This window comes from Dunckerocampus dactyliophorus, chromosome 1, assembly GCF_027744805.1.
Source record: "Dunckerocampus dactyliophorus isolate RoL2022-P2 chromosome 1, RoL_Ddac_1.1, whole genome shotgun sequence".
NCBI lineage: Eukaryota > Metazoa > Chordata > Actinopteri > Syngnathiformes > Syngnathidae > Dunckerocampus > Dunckerocampus dactyliophorus.
The window spans coordinates 40,946,962-40,964,052 of NC_072819.1; the positions used below are offsets into that span (position 1 = coordinate 40,946,962).

A 17,091-nucleotide genomic window follows, 5' to 3' on the forward strand; every position below is an offset into this window, starting at 1 on the left:
GGATGAAATGCCTGAGGAGGAGGAAGAGAAGGAAGGGCTACTAATCACAACTTAGTGGCACAGTTTCAACTGCTGGTGACAGTGGGCTCATCTTTCACCATACACTCCCAAACAGCCCCGTGCAGGAATGAAAAACTAGCTAACTCTGGTCCGTAAAAAGAACTGTTTAGAATGTATGAATGATAGACCAAATGAACCTCACTGGACTTTCGCCGTACACTTGTTGACAGGAAGATTCATTTGATTTACATGTGTACCGATTCTGCCAATTCAGTATTTGCATTCAGTAAAAATAAGCATCCACATAATACTAATTTTGTAGTACAGTGAAATGTACAAATCTTCTATTAGTTTGGTCAGGCTTTTATTCTCAATATGTGGCAGCACATTTGTTACAATGTGCAAATCCATGTGCACGGTGGTCTAGTGGTTAGCACTACAAGAACAACCTGGAGATCGGGAAGACCTGTGTTCGATTCTCCCTTGGGCATTTATGTGTGGAGTTTGCATGTTCTCCCCGTGTGGGTGCGTGTGGGTTTTCTCCGTGTACTCCCGTTTCCTCCCACATTCCCAAAAACATGCATGTTAGGTTAATTGGCAACTCTAAATTGTCCATAGGTATGAATGGTTGTTTGTCTATATGTGCCCTGCGATTGGCTGGCGACCAGCCCGAAGTCAGCTGGGATAGGCTCCAGCATGCCCCCGCGACCCTAATGAGGATGAAGCGGTATAGAAAATGGATGGATGGATCATTTTTTTTATTACAGCGTACGAACTCCGTTACAGGTTACCTAGCTCTTTAAGAAGAACTGCATTGTGGGAAGTTGACTGTCTATCTCGCCCCTCTCTCGTCTGTCTGCACCGCCCATTGTTTTCTGCGTCCTGCTTGGCTGTAGACCATTGTCAATCAGTCTCTTTTGTGCCGCCCTGCCGTGTCTCCTGTGACATCGCTAGCTTGCTAGCTTGTAAATGAATGGTTCGAAGGAGGGGGACTGCAACAGGGGGAGTACTGCAGCAATATGTTTTAACAAAGATACAAAAATGCTACAGTACAGCAGAACGGCGCCAGGACGAAAAGGCACGGTCACAGGAGTGAAATACGAGTGAGTGGTTTAATAATTTCTTGTGTCTGACCTGTAGGTTGAGCATTAAAATTCAAATGAAGTTTTTAACTTTTTTAAGCGTGTTTAAACAAGAGAGACATGTGACAAAATGTTATTGACTGTCTGAGTAAAGTGTATATAAATATATATATATATATATATATATATAAGAAACATAAACATAAAAGAAACATAAAGATATATACAAGAAATGCTGATAGTGACCTTGACGTGTGACTGCCAGGTAACTTGGCACAAGCAGACCCTGCTATTTATTTTGTGTGGAGTGTGGCGCTCATAATAGAATGCAGCTGTATGTCTTGCACCTCATTCAACTTCAAGGTGGCATGATGTCCAAACAAATTCGCAGTTGGAGCCTGAATCAGGGAAGACCACACAACATGAACAAAGATCTTACGTCCTTGTCTTGTATTACAATGTATTACATAATCAAGGTTGTGGCATTTGTGTGGGAGAGGCTCTTGTCGTGACTTCAGGAAGGGAAGATCAAATGAAGAACAAGGCAGCATTTGTGTTCCCAAGGTCGAGTGCTAGTGTGACTGTTGCATTCACCACATACTAATTCATTGTATGTGTATACAGCGTGTTATGCCTGTAAAATGTAAAGCGCCACTTATAGCAACAGTGTCAGCCCACTTAAAGTCTTTGTTTTTTCAGTTGCCGATCAAATTTCTTCATGGGAAGCTACTATATTTAATTCCTGTTATGTCCTCTCCTTGGAAACTTGTTTGTTTTTCTGACACATTAGCAGCATGGTGCTGGCTATGCTGTCTCTCAGCCTGTTGGAGGCACAACTGCTGAACTAATTTTTTCCCATCAAGTGTGATTTACACAATAATTGTTGGTACAATTCACTCGTTGCCTTCCCCCACACCTCTCATTTAGCACCATCAGCAGGTCAAAACATATCCATTGCTTTTGTTGCTATTTACATCTTGACTGAGACTGCTAATATGCAAAACACAAGCATGCACTAAGGTGCACTAATGCCTGCAGTCGCCTACTGTTGCCGACGTCATCTGACAATTGGCAACTTATTTATGCTCCACAGGGGCTACGATCATGTGGATATCTATTGTATGTTATGCTTTTAAAAAACATTCACTCTTCTTTTCTTGAGATAACCTGCTGAGGTTTTTCAGAGCTCTCCATTTGGAGTTTGAAATTTATTTTCTATCCTACAGTCTTGTTCACTGCATTTATTTTTCTCAATACCGTTCACAAGGCAGCAGCGTTTCTGTTAGTTCACGCTGTCCTGCTACAGTCCAAACGTGTATTATAGGGTTGCAATGGTAAAACCGCATACCATTTGGTCCCCCCTACAAGGGACAATCTGCCCCTATGGATCATGTTTTTCAATAGATTTTGCACTGTGTGTGCGCGCGCGTGTCCAGGCTGGCGAAAAGCCCTCTCCTCGACGTAATGTCTAATTTTCCACACTGTACACACATCGGTGTGAAAAAGTGTTTGCCACTGTCCTGATTTTTTTTTTTTTTTGCATGTTTGTCACACTTAAATGTTTCAGATCATCAAACAAATATAAATATTAGACAAAATGCAGTTTTTAAATGAAACTTTTTAATATTAAGGGAGAAAAACAATCCAAACCTACATTGCCCTGTGTGAAAAAGTGACAACATCCTGCCATCTGCTTGTGACTTCAAGCTGAAACAAACTTGGGTTCTGCAGCAGGACAATGATCCAAAACACACCAGCAAGTCCACCTCTGAATGGCTGAAGAAAAACAAAATGAAGACTTTGGAGTGGCCTAGTCAAAGTGCTGACCTGAATCTTATTGAGATGCTGTGGCATGACCTTAAAAAGGCGCTTCATGCTGGAAAACCCTCCAATGTGGCTGAATTACAACAATCCTGCAAAAATGAGTGGGCCAGAATTCCTCCACAGCGCTGGAAGAGACTAATTACAATTTATCGCAAACGCTTGACTGCAGTTGTTGCTGCTAAGGGTGGCCCAACCAGTTATTAGGTTTAGAGGGCAATCACTTTTTCACACAGGGCCATGAAGGTTTGGATTTTTTTCCTGCCTTAATAATAAAAATGTTTCATTCAAAATCAAAATGCATTTGTGTTCAGTTGTGTTGTCATTGTCTAATATTGAAATTTGATGATCTAAAACATTTAAGTGTGACAAACATGCAAAAAAAATAAGAAATCAGGAAGGGTGCAAACACTTTTTCACCACTCTATTTTAAGTGAGGAACAGTCGCTCTAAAAGCTGACGAAAAGGCAAGGCATTCGGCGACAGAGGCACCTCGGACCCTGTGGATCTCCTCAGCTACGTGTCCGCCGGGCCCCCCACTTCTTGGCCCTGATGTTGAGGTGTGGTGCACCTGAATTTGAACACTTCACCTCCGTAAACGGGGAAAGTTGAGATGAGAGCGGTGCTGCATGCTGCGCTTCAGGTAAGGAACTTTACTAAAAATAAAATAATCATCACCCTGTTCTAACTCTTATTGTTGCACTTCACCTTCCTAAAAGGAAACACTGTAAACAAGAGATGTCCAAAGTGTGTCCCAGGGGCCATTTTCCGCCCTTATTCTTTCAATTGATCTATATTATTAGATATTACACTTATTTGCTTTCACACAAAGTTTATATAGCTTATAGTACAATATACTGATCTACATTAGATTGGTGTAAGTTTTAATATACACATCAAAATGGGCCCCCGCATCCTTCAATTTTTCTGTATGCTATATCAATATTCTTGTTTTTTATTGGACAGTTTTGTTTATTGGAGAATTACCTGCCAGTAGATTACAATTAAATTTTTATGCTTCAAAAATGTCTCTTTATTATTTATTATTATTATTATTAAATATAATTATAATAAGAAAGAATAAAGAGACAATTTTGGGAGAAAAAAGTTGTCTTTAGGCACAAAAAACATTCCGAAACCGTACCAAAACTAGAACAAGAATTAGGCATCTTCCCCTTTCGCACCTTTCATTCACGCCACATCCAATATGGCGGTGATGTCCACATATGATTCAGTGCTCATTGCAGACTGTACGTCATCCAAGAAACCTGCACATGCACAACAAGTTCACCTACCCCACGTACTAAACCATGAGCCTGTGTCAGGTTCACGTGTCTCTTGTTGCCCCCTCAGTTCGGCATTGCCGATTGAGTCTAGGTTCGTGAGTACTCGACTTGGCTCAGCGATAGCGAGCGAGCAACTCAGACAGGAAAGGGAAGTGGAAAGGAGAGTTGATTTGAGGAAAGGAGCAGATCTATTGTGTTTTCTATGGGGTTAATACATTTATTCAAATGTAGTTAGAGTAACAGTTGCACAATTAATGCCATGTCACTTGGTTTCCTTTTTAATTTAGCTAGCGGCAGCAATGAGTTAACAGAGACAAACACCCGTGAGTCCCGGTTCAGTAAAAAACTCAGAAGTTTTGAACGACTCGATCAATAGTCGACCATCTTTAGTGGAAGAACAACTCTTTTAAGCTTCTTTGTAAATGAACATATTCAGCGGGACTTTGAGATAGCGACACGAAACAACCAAGTATGTGTAAGAATAGGTGACAAGGTGTTAAATGTACACATGGCGAAAAAAATGGTTTGAAGAAACTTAAATAAGATTACAAGAAGCTGAAGAACAGTCGCTGTGGGTCAGACCGCCACACCAACAAGTGGTATGACCAACTCAGCGTACTGCAGCAAGAATGGACTCAGCGAGCTAGTTGCTTGAGGATATGTGCCAAAATTGAGCAAAGGAGTGGAAAGAAGGTATCAAATATTCGCTATTTAGTTCGTTACATGCTGCAACAGTAGTCAGCGGCACACCATTTCTTTAGTTAGCCAAAAGCCGTGGGAACATAATGCTATTCCTAATCGGTCAACAGAGCTAAAGCTAAATAAACTTGATATGTTTGTGTTGTCACCGCGCTGGACCTCCACTTTCTCTCATATCGTACAAACGGTATGACGCAAAATTTCAGTGGTTTTGAAACTGTGACTTTTTTATACCGTAGCATACCCTGAAACCGATAACCGACCCATGTCTACTTTACGCCAACCAACACGTTTTGTTGCATGGTATGAGATGCACTTCACACATAATTTGTAGGTTGTTGAATTCTGAAAGCTAAGCCCAATGCTGCTTAATTTCTCAACCAAAGCCTGTCTCAATCGGAGAGCCATAGATTCTACGACACATGGCTTCAATGATGCCAGTGTCCTGTCATCCTTGTCCTTCCAAGTGCGGTAGACCTCTAATTCATCTAGAGTGCGCTTGATCCCAAATAAACCAGCTGTATTAAGAATTAAACCCCTTTGGCTCGCCCTCCTTATATTGATGAAATGTCATGCTTCATAGCTTTCATTCCAGGTATGGGGAACCACAGAGAGGAGCCGCAGAGGTGCTAACTCGACAGCCTGGCCCGCATCCCTTTTGTGTAGATTGCTCTCCGGACAGAAACCTTATCAGTGCATCAGCTGAGGCCTTGTCAGTCACTCATAAACAAGGAGTAAAGATAGCCTTAGCTGGCCTTCACCAGCAATAAATGATAAATCCCCACCATTAAATGATCAAAAATAACTAAGCACGGGTCATGAATTATACCAATTTGATGGAAAACATGTTTACATCTCACCAAGAACAGTCTGAAACAAGGACACTAAAAATGAATACGACATCCACTTCCGTCGTATGCCCTGCACGAGTTTGGTTGGCCGCCATGATGGTGAGCAGAATCCAGAAACATTGCATTATAACGTGTCCTCGGCACACTGCTCAGCCATTAATTGCTCTAAAAGATGGTCCAAAAGACCAAATTTGTCATTTTTCAAGTTCCCCCAAAACAAAGAAATGTAGGTGTAATGAAAATGTTGTGGATTTATCACAGTGACCAAGACTCAAAGTGTTGTTCCACACAATATAGCCAACACCATTACTGAAATCAATGTTGCACTGTGTAAATACTTCCAGTTAATTATCTATACAATATAAGTATTATTATTTTCTATGTTGATTGTTACGCGTTGTAAGGAAGAAAAATGTAAACTAAAGAAAGAAAACATTTCTTTCATACTGCTGCTCGGGTCTTGATTGACATCTACACGTAGGTCTTATTTATGCAGTATAATGGATTATTACACATTTACAGTATATACTGTATATATTCATTCCGTTCAGTAACATAGATTCATTTAATCAAAGTGTACGCACAGCGCATAACTTTCTTTTACACTCAGCTCAGAGGTAGTGAATACACTGTACACGGTTGTCTGCCGAGCCCCGCCCACCTCTTTTCCTCACTGTCATGGCGGACTTTCTGCTTCATGATGTACTACATTGTGTTCCATTCATTTGTGGCAGAGTCGCAGGCCGATTGTCCTTGGTCGGAATTGGCACTGTATCAGCTGCTACTTTTTTCTCACTCTTTGAACCCTGCGGCTTATACATTGGGGCGGCTAATTTGTATTCACTTTCTGTTCTCGCGTCATCTGGTGTGCTTGGGCGCAGCCGTTTTGCGCTTCCTGTGTGCACCCTCATCATTAGTGAGGTGCTAAACCACTGATTTTGTTTGAGTAAAATTCAGACTGGTATCAGCGATTCCAATCCGATAGCATAGCTCATAAAATAAAGAACATAAGATATCAGAGTAATTTATTCATTTATTTTAATCAACTGCGTATCATTTAAGCAAGGTCTCAATAATTTAGTTACGTTTAATTGTGTTCCTGTTAATGATATATATTACCTCAAATGACTTAAGTATCAAATTGATATTTTGTGTGCTGGTGCATCTTGGCAGCATGGAGCGGTGTCAGGAGGTTGGAGGCTGATTTGCCTCGAGGTGGGGTCATGCTGGTAGCGACAACAGGTTTTTTCCCAGGAGAACAACGAGGATAGCAATTAATGACTTTTCTGGTCGGCTACTGCATTACGCGCAATGTTTGAAAAAAAAAAAAAACATTTACTGTATATAATTAAAAGTTTTTTAAAAATCTTTTGGTGTAACAGCTTTCTGTGTACTAAATATCCCATGTTACGACGTGGGCACCTGCGGCTTATAGACAGGTGCGGTCTATAGTCTGGAAATGACGGAACTTTGAATTGCAGCAGTCGTGGGAAGCATTATGTAAAGTCCACTAGCATCTAGACAGGTAAAAATAAATATTTCTCCTGTTGTTGATGGTTTTTCTTGTTAACTCTGTCACTGAGCACTGTGCAAAACAGAAGCCTGTTTCTATTTTAGAGCTGATTTGATCTAATTTCTACTGTCATTTAGTACAATTGATAGTTGATTGACACGAGCTTCAAATACTGCAGCTGACAAGTGCATCGAAGAAGAGAAATCTGCAAAATTAAACATCTCAAAGACAAAAAAATGTAAGCGTATTGTCAAGTATGTTATTGGCCTATGTTTCGGGAATATTGAGGCCTGTAGAATTATTGACAAATTTGTTGTTTTTCAAAGCGATTATTGGGTTTTTTTTTTCAGTTTTTTGTTTTGTGCCACAAAAAAAACCCAACTCCCAGTAGTATAGACTGGGGTTGAATAATGTTGCGTGCAACTATACAGTGTATCCATCACATCAGTGTGAGGACTGTCATCCGTACAGGAGCAGACATTTTATTTGGTCTCTCTTAATTTAGATCTCTTATTGATGCCATATTGATCGTTGCACTATTATCAGATTACATCTTATTCCTACCAAAGCTAAATACCAAAATAACTCCTTCTATTTTATGCTCCGTTGGGTACTTCCCTGTCCTCATTCCTAACCAGACCTGCACCAATCATAGCTCAAAGACCTTTGACTACTTTAGTGCATCGGGTGCTTGTCATGTGATCACATAAATGTTAATGGGTATTTATGTATAAATTATAATTAGAAATACACCGTTTATATCAGGGCTACTCAAATTAATTGTTCCAGAGGCCATATTTTCAGAAAGTTCAGCACTGGGGTGCTGGACTTCCTTCAAATATTATTTTTATTCAGTGCATTATGCCAATGCAACTCCTTGCCATAAGTTAAAACTTCACCAAAAGGTAGTCAGTAAAGTCAGAATTTAAAACAAAGAAGCACTATATTTACAGTAGTGAAAGATTTTCTGTAAAAGGAGTGCTTTGATGTTTTTAGGAACTAGTCAAAGACCCTGTATGTGACAGGAGCTGTTTTTGGACATCTACAGCTGTTTTTTATTAGAAATCTGCTGCAGAATATGCTCTCCCAATTTTTCAAAATTATTTTATCTATTTCTAAGGCACAATTCAAATATTAGTGGATTATTATTGCAGTTACTCAATTATCCATTACTGAGTCTGCTGAGATTCGCTGGCGGCCAGTCCAGGGTGTACCCTGCCTCTTGCGGAAGACAGCTGGGATAGGGTCCAGCATACGCACGATCCTCGTGAGGACAAGTGCTACAGAAAATGGATGGATGGATGATTATAATGAATAGTTATAGCAATGGTGGTGCATTTGGTACCTAGCTGGGCCTTCAGTAGAGACTTAACAGGCCAGAAGTTTTCTCCGCAAACTGTGTGAGGGCCAGTATTGTTAAACAAAATCAGTATGCCATTCTAGGCATAACTTGGCTTGTCAAACTGTTTTGCTCTGATCAACCAGTCAGAGGACAAAAAAAATGCTGACATCCCTATGGGCCACCTAGCTGGCCTTGGAAGGCAAATCTGAAATCTGATTGGTTAACAAAAAACAGCCCCATTACCAATAGTCTGTGTATGACATGGGCCAGCACTCCTGTTTCTGAAGGCCCTGGCAGCACACAGAAGCTGAAATCTGATTGGACAGGACAAAAAAAAAATGTCACAGACATACACTACTGGAAGCAGTGCAGCCATGAGGCACAATACATAATGAAGATAATAGACTGTTGGGAATAAATTAATACAATTTCATGGAACAAATACTAGAATTTAAATTGTAGGTCGGTGCTTCTGATAGCGTTTAGGCCCTGACTACACACCACTGATTCATAGTATAATTAATTGGGTTTTAAACCATATTCATTGAGTTATAATGCCATCTTTGAGTTTTTATATCAGCAGCTATGAAATTACAAATGCAGGGCTATTTGGAATATTTGCATGACATATTTTGGATTTACAATTACCTACTGCAATTATTTTCATCACCATTGCATTTCGTCCACCTGTGGTGCTATGTAAATTTGATTGGTTGTAACACTGATTATATTAGAGATAAAAGAACTGCAGGATTTATAAACTTTTATGTGACCTATGTGATCTGTTTTTTTTATATAGATAAGTCCTCCCTTGTAAATTGCTCTCTAAATGCACTTCACATCATTCTGGTGGCCCTTTTCATCCCACTCGAAGCTCCAAAGGTTTCAATCCTCATTCATTCCCCTCAGTGACAAATTATCTGTGTGCTCGAGTCACTCAGACTTCGGTCCTATGATTGTTGCCTGCGTGTGCACTCTTAGCAGCTAAATTTGAATCCCATTGAATCCCATTCTTACAAAGCTGCACATGCCTCAGAGCTTACATTAAGGCTGACCGGCATTCAAGGCACGTCCTCTCTGCAAATGCTCAGATTTATAAAGGAGTGTTCAATAGTGAGGACCAAAGACGATACAGTGATATTTTAAAAAAAGGCCTGGCATAACCATGTCTCCAGTGTTGTGTATGATAGATTATATTTTTTCTTAAACCCCAATTAAGTCATGGTGTAACATTCCACAGTCACCAGGGGGCAGGTCTGCTGAGGGTAGTCTAGTAAACCAACATCAGGTTAATGGGTGCTCTGTGCTCAATGATGAATGAGGGATTTTGAAGGCTAACCCTTGTCCTTTACCATTTTAGAGCTAATGTGGCACCAAGTGCGGGTAAAGTGTTGTTGAAATAGAAAAGGACACTGCGTAACACACACAATAGAGGGAGACCTCCACAATGTGTACTGTAGTTTCAGGGTAATGGCAGACTGGTGAAAATTAAGCCTTTGTGCCTTCATGTCCAATGCATGTTGTACATACTAAAATGGATGTTTCGTGAATATAGAAGTAACATAATTAAGGTGGTTTTATTATAAAAGTAATAGAGGTTTATTGTAGCTGTAGCTTGTCATTAGAAAAACTACTTTGGTTTTATTTTCCCGTTGATTCCACTTGATGGCAGTAGATTTCCTTTATTTACAATCAAGGGTACATTTAGAAGAGTTTAGGGCAGAGGTCCTCGATTACATTTGTCCAAGGGCCAGAATTTTTCTCAATAGACACTGAGGGCCAAATGGTGGGTTTGTACATGAGGGTTATTTAAAAAGGCTATGACATTTAACATTTATTTACATTCCATGCATTATGCCAGGACAACAAAGTTAGGACAATTCCAAGAGCACCCAAAAGTGACAACCTCTGCCCAGGGGGGCCCATGGTGATTTTTTTTCATGGAGCCCAGAATTCCTGGCCAGGGGTACACAATATACTCAACACATATTCAACAAACTCCCTTTTTGACTGATCATATGACCACACAAACACCATCAACTGAGCATTATCAGGGGTGTCAGTGGACTCATTCACAGCATGTGGTAGCCGGGAAGTGCAAAACACTTTAACAAACTGTGAAACACTTTAACATTTCAGAAAACAAATGAACAATTCAGGAAACACATGAACAAATTACAATCAAACAAATCGGCAAGGGACTAGACCAAAGCACAGACTGACAAGAATGGAGGGCAATAACGGTGCATGTCTTTGACATGATTAGTGCTAAATGTGTGCGTGTGCATGGTGTGTTGAATAGACGCATTAAATAGTTGAAAACAAGGTGATCAAACAGCAGTGAACGCTTATCTTCCGCGTCAGACATACTGAATGTAGCAGATGAAAACAACTGTCCGCGTTCTCGAATACATTCTTGTATGTGGCCTGTTTTTTTTTTTCATCTATTACCCAGCTGCTTAACTACCTCACCAGCCAAGACTTCAGTTTGTCTGGTTGCTGTGGAATCTGAGAGGAATTTACTTAGTTTTAGCCGTCATTTCCTCTCGTTGTTTGCCTTCAAAGATTGTGTCCATCGCTTCATTCATTCTTTCATTGTTTCTGCATCTGAGAACGGCTTCCCGTCCTCACTCAAGCATGTCACACTAAAAGCACTTTGTTGCATTTTGCTGTTGTGTCATAGATGTGACAAGAATCTGGCTTGCAGCTTGATATGACGATTTTAGTGCATTTATTTTTACACTAAAATGCCTCTTCAAAATTCCTATGCTTCATCTCATAATGTCGCTTCAAAACAGACGTGTTCGTCACAGTTCGAGTCTCCTGGCAAGCACGAGTCTAAAAACATTAAAGTCCATTCTTCTTTGAATTGCTGATTTTCATCATCCACTTTTCTTTTCGCAGTGAACATGGAACATGCCATTTGCCTGCAATCGAGTTTTCGACAGCTGGCAAAATGCCTGTATGCCAACGGCTCCAAAAATGAAAGTGGAAATGTCTGTGGCTGTTGGTGTAATAGACCCAGTCTCCACGTGCTGACCCAAACAAAACACATAGTGAAAGAGTAACAGTTCGGGGCCACAAATGGGTGGCTTGCGGGCCATTTATAACAGGCATGTGCAACATGTAAATTAAGGGTGTCCAAACGCTTGCCTTTCTATATTTTTACATTTTGTAAAAAGGCCAAAAAATGTTCTATTTATATCCTTAAAGACAAAGCCTTGTGTTATTGTTAGTTATTAGCGTCAACATTTCAGCTTTTTCTCTTTAACTTCTGACTTTTTGCTGGGGTTTTGGGGGGGTTATTTTTATGTCTACAATGTACTGCAGGCCAATAAAAAAGCAAGCTATAGGCCGAAAACACTTAGGACACCCCTGATGTAGATGAACAATTGTGACAACTTTTTAAGAGCCTGCCAGTTCTTTGAAGGACATAAGCGGATTAAGGTTGTATGAGCGTGTGACATGGATGGTATTTGTAGCGGGGCGATGACAACAATATGTTATTTGCTCAGTGTGTATTACTGTATCAAGTCAAAGATGTTTGCTGTGCAGTACATTTGTGGGACTCTCCAAGGAAAATATAATTGCAGGACTAGAATGAAGATTTGTGAGTCGCCTAATAATCTTGCTCATCAGAGAGCAGGCTATTTTCAGATCACAGAATGGCTTTTTTCAATTTGCAGGATATGAGAAAAGCACTGTATGATGATATGGTAAGGCAATTTCTGTGTAATCATTGAAAAAGGCTCTTCTGGGTAGTGGCACAGTCATTCTCTAATAGTGGCTCGGCGATTGGCTGCAACCTTGCACCCCTGGCCGGCAGTGTTATCTAATATAAAAGCAAACTAATTCAGTCCGATTGCCTGTGATCACAACTCACATACTTTCAATTTCATCCATCCTAGAATGATTAAGTGATAGTCTTTTGGCAGTTTTCTTTTTGCTTTTGTCAGGAGTCGGGGGAAAATGAAAAATACAAAAATGAAAAACATAAAATAAATATTGCTATTTGTCTAATGAATTGTACTATAAATGTATTTTCTGTATGATTCCAATCGTTGTGAACATTTTCTTAAATAAAATTCGCTGAATTCTGATCATATACGGCTTAGCACGCAAGCCCCGCCTACCGTCTGAGCGCATGGTGCCTGCCATCATAAATGTATGCCTGCCAGGTTTTGTTTTTCAGCGTCCATCCTAATGGGGTCCTAATTAGGGTCGCAGGGGTATGCTGGAGCCTATCCCAGCTGACTCTGGGCGAGAGGCGGGGTACACCCTGGACAACATTCACAACAACCATTCACACTCACATTCATTCCTATGAACAATTTAGAGTTCATTTAGACAATTTAGAGTTAACCTAACGTGCACACAATGTGGGAGGAAACTGGAGTACCCACGGGGAGAACAAGCGGAGATTCGAACTGAGGTCTCCCCGATCTCCTGACTGTTTGGCCAACATACTAACCACTTGGCCACCATGCGGCCGGTTGTCAGCATGTTGCCAATAATATAATGGTACAGAAACATTTATTATACACCATACTTTCTACAGCCTGTGTATTGTCTTAAATGCAAGTGTGACATCATTATTCTTGATAATCAGACAATAAAATACATAGAAATGTCACACGGGAGGCACTTGCTGTACCGCTGCATCCTGACGGGGTGGGGCGTGCGTGTGCTGGAAGGTGCTTGCCACTGACATCCCTCCACAGATGAAATGGCGGAGAAAATCAAATGGGTCAAAGAAGGATCTTAAAACATTTTGAAAACATTTTGTTAACCAAAGTGAATTATTCTGTTACGGGATGCGGCCGAGCTGTCGGAAGCTTGACCCCCAGTATGCAGAGAAGAGGCGTGCAAACAAAAGATCTTTAATGGTGCACGAACAGGTACAAACAAAAGGCGACAGAGGGAAAAAGCTCTGTGGAAAATAACACGAAAGTATCAACAGGTAAGTACACACTTTAGGTGACAGCACCGGTGAGGAGACGAGGAACAATAACAATAACAATAATAGCAATGAACCAGCGCAGCACGTACGACGCCGCTGGCCTTTTAACAGCCACCAATAATTGTCTGCAGCTGCGCGGCAACCAGGAGTAAAGCGGCTGCCGCTTCCTCCAAGCAGGAAGTACAGCCCGCCAAAATAAGAGCGCACGATAGGAGGCGCTCGCTCCTGTCCTGCGAAACATGACATATTCTCCCCTTTTTTTGGTCATCCTCTTAATGAGCAACCTCTATTAACATCAGTCACATTTTCAATTTTTACATTTTTTACCTGGAGGAACTTTCAGTACACCTGGCACAAGTAGCTGCAATACGTGAAGGTGCTTTTCACTGAATCTGATTTAATTTCTGTCAGAAACTGACAAGAGCGAAGCAAGTTGGGGCTGACCAGTGATCATCGTACCGACAGGAAATTAAAATACAAGTAAACATGGAGACAGCAACACCTTTCTGACAAGACTTTCTACAAAATATTTGGAATTTGTGTGCATTCTTCCAGTTCTTCCACACCAGCCTCATGTTCAAATTATCACACAATTTTACCAAATACCTCTTTGATGAAAAATCCCATTTGTTGTTACATACGTACCACAAATAAAAATGTCAACACTGTTCAAAATTGGTGTTTGCTGAGTGCCTTTGTTGTGTTGTGATGATTTGGCGCTAACATAAGTGGCCCCGGGTGGGTGCAAAATTGCTCCTCCCGAATCAGCTCTGTTTGTTTCATTGTCTTTATGTGTCAAAGACTCAAAGCCTGGCATCTAAAATTACGTACAATCATCATTGTGTCAACATCAGCAGTCATCATCCTCAACTAAAACGACAGCCTTGTCCATTGAGCTGATTTTTTAAAGCTCCGTCTGCCGTGTGTGCCTGGTGTTGTGTGTGACATCTGCACTGCGTTTATGACCACCAGCATTGACCCTCAGGAGTCAACTTCATTTCCATGATACGAATCCTGTTGTTTATGATGTTGTTCTTCATGTAAAAAGCGCGCAACTCAAGAGATTAAACAATAAAGTGCCTGTCGGCGGTTCGGTGCTCTTCTGGGTGCTTGGGTGTTTGTTGCCGCCTGTCTTTGTGCTTCACTGGGCGGTTTTCTGCGCCTTTCCCCTATCTGTCTGCGGGCCTGTCGGGCAGTGGTGGTTCTAGTTATGGGCCATATGGGCCACATGGGCAATTGCCCAGGGCCGCATTCTCTTGGGGGTGCCGCGGGGGGGCACAGAAAAAAATACCGTATATTTGTGTTCAGCACTCATCAAGTCAGGATGTGTGGCAGATGCCCTCAGGTTAATTGCACCATAAAAATAGAAAAAAAAGAAAAAAAAAGTTAAAAAAAAGTAAATAATAACAGCAATTGTTAAAAAATAAAACATGCTACATTCTTCATATTTTATTATATTCATTATATCGCAGACCAAGAGTCTCCGACAAATGTTATTTCACTACTAAAATGTGAAACATAAAAGCGGGAATTGTGAGGCAATATGAGTTGCTTTAGCCTTGACTGCTAGTTGAGTGATGGTGGGCGGTGACGATTAAGTGTCGTTATTTTTCTCAACAAAACATGGAAAAGAGAAAGTCAGAGCCATCAGATACACAATTTAGAAAGAAGAGAAACGGGGGCCAAAGATAAAGGTATGGAGCTATATCATCCCTTTATGTACACCATAATATGGAATGTATATGATCAAATAAGCTAGCATTACTTGGCATAACAATAAACCTGAAATAAAGTCAAATAAAAACTATGCAACAGGAGAAGAGTATCACACTTTTCCCCGGCAGAGCAAGTGTGTTTATTATGTAAGGGCATCTAGATCAACAATTCTATTTGCGCCATTGGCAAAAACCCCAATAAAGTGGCATATTTGATGTGCCCTTGGTTATATCCGCAAGGCTCTTCATGATGTGTTATCCTAATCATTCTGCTAAAAAAGAAGACATCATAAATACTATATGCTGTATTTGTGATTTTGCTTCGTGTGTTGGGTAGAACGATCATTAAGGCCAGCAGGGGTGCTTGAGATAATTAACTATTACGCCACATTATTTATTTATCATAAACTCATTAAGGACGGTGGCTGTGAATTTTAAATGGTAAGTAATTGTACCAGTTTAAGTCGTTGATAAATGAAGAAGAAACGAGCATTCGCTTATCCTGGGCAAGAGATGACTGCGCCGACACGTAAGCAAGGTCATGGCCAAACGAAAGTTAAAAAAGGTCAACTTCTCTCACTGGAATAAGAACTGCAGGGATCAATATGTGTTATGTGGCCCTTCATGAAGGCCTGTGGGACTATTAGAGTTGCAATCAAACTGGCGGTAAGGTGTGGTGCTAGCGAAACCATGACACTGAACCATCTACTTAACAAGATGGCAGAGTGGCAGCCATTTTTAAAAATGGGTGGGGGAGTTTGAGATTGATGGTGATACTTTAAACTATAGTCCTTAACTGCATTGCAGCAGAAAGATGACAGATAAGCCGTCAGAATTTCTGGGCCCATAAATGGGATGTTAAGAAGCTCTAGTACACTCCTGATCAAAATCTTAAGACCAGTTGAAAAATGGCTAGAATTTGCATTTTGCACATTTGGATCTTAATGAGGTTTTAAGTAGAGCTACAATATGCAAAAGCAAGAAGGGAGAGTGAGACAAAAAGCACTTGGAAAAAGTCATTTATTGAAAACAACAATGAAACTGAAATAGGCTGTTTATCAGCTGTTCAGAAGTTCTTAACTAATTAACACCGTCACCACGAGTGGCTGCCTTTTAAGCAGCTGTGTTTGTTACATGCCATGACGTGCGACGTCCGTGATTGCCTGTCTACCCACTGATATCACCCAGCACCCGGGTTAAGATGAAAGTCAAGCGGCTTGCAAGGAAGTGGAGATTCAAGCCTTCGGTACCTTCCATTATCATGGGAAACGTGAATTCACTGCTGAGCAATATCGGCGAGCTGGCAAGAACCTTCAGGGAGTGCAGTTTATTTGTGCTTCACTGAATGGCTGACAGCTAGCGTCCCAGAGGCTAACGTGAGGAGCTAGCCAACTTCAGTACAGTCAGAGCGGCCAGGAAGACAAGAGCCTGTGGAAAGCGCAAAGGAGGTGTGCTAGCACTGTATGTGAACAACCTGTGGTGTCATCCTGGCCATGTGAACATTAAAATGTTCATATCCATTAAATATTGGTTGTCATTATCGGGGGAAAAACCGATACCGATGTCTATCAATATCAATTTTTTATGCAATATCATGCAATAAAATAACAATATAAAATAAGAACATAAAAGTTATCAATCAAAATAATAATCGGCAAATTCATGTGTTTTAAACAATACCCCTTTAACTAAAAATAATAAAACAAGAAACACAAATGTATTCTTGTATAAAATATGTAAGATTCAAGATTCAAGAGTAAGACAGGTAGTTATGCTATGCAATGAAATTCTCGTTCTGTTCATTCTCCCAGAAAAAGAAAGA

At 40.6% G+C, this 17,091-nt stretch overlaps 1 long non-coding RNA gene across 1 annotated transcript; it reads left to right on the forward strand.

The window, feature by feature from the left end:
• Window positions 1–929: 929 nt before the first annotated feature.
• Window positions 930–15,703, forward strand: LOC129182969 (uncharacterized). Its single transcript, XR_008570731.1, has 3 exons — window positions 930–1,103; window positions 3,338–3,546; window positions 13,966–15,703. It is a non-coding gene; the product is annotated as an uncharacterized LOC129182969 (long non-coding RNA).
• Window positions 15,704–17,091: the final 1,388 nt, after the last annotated feature.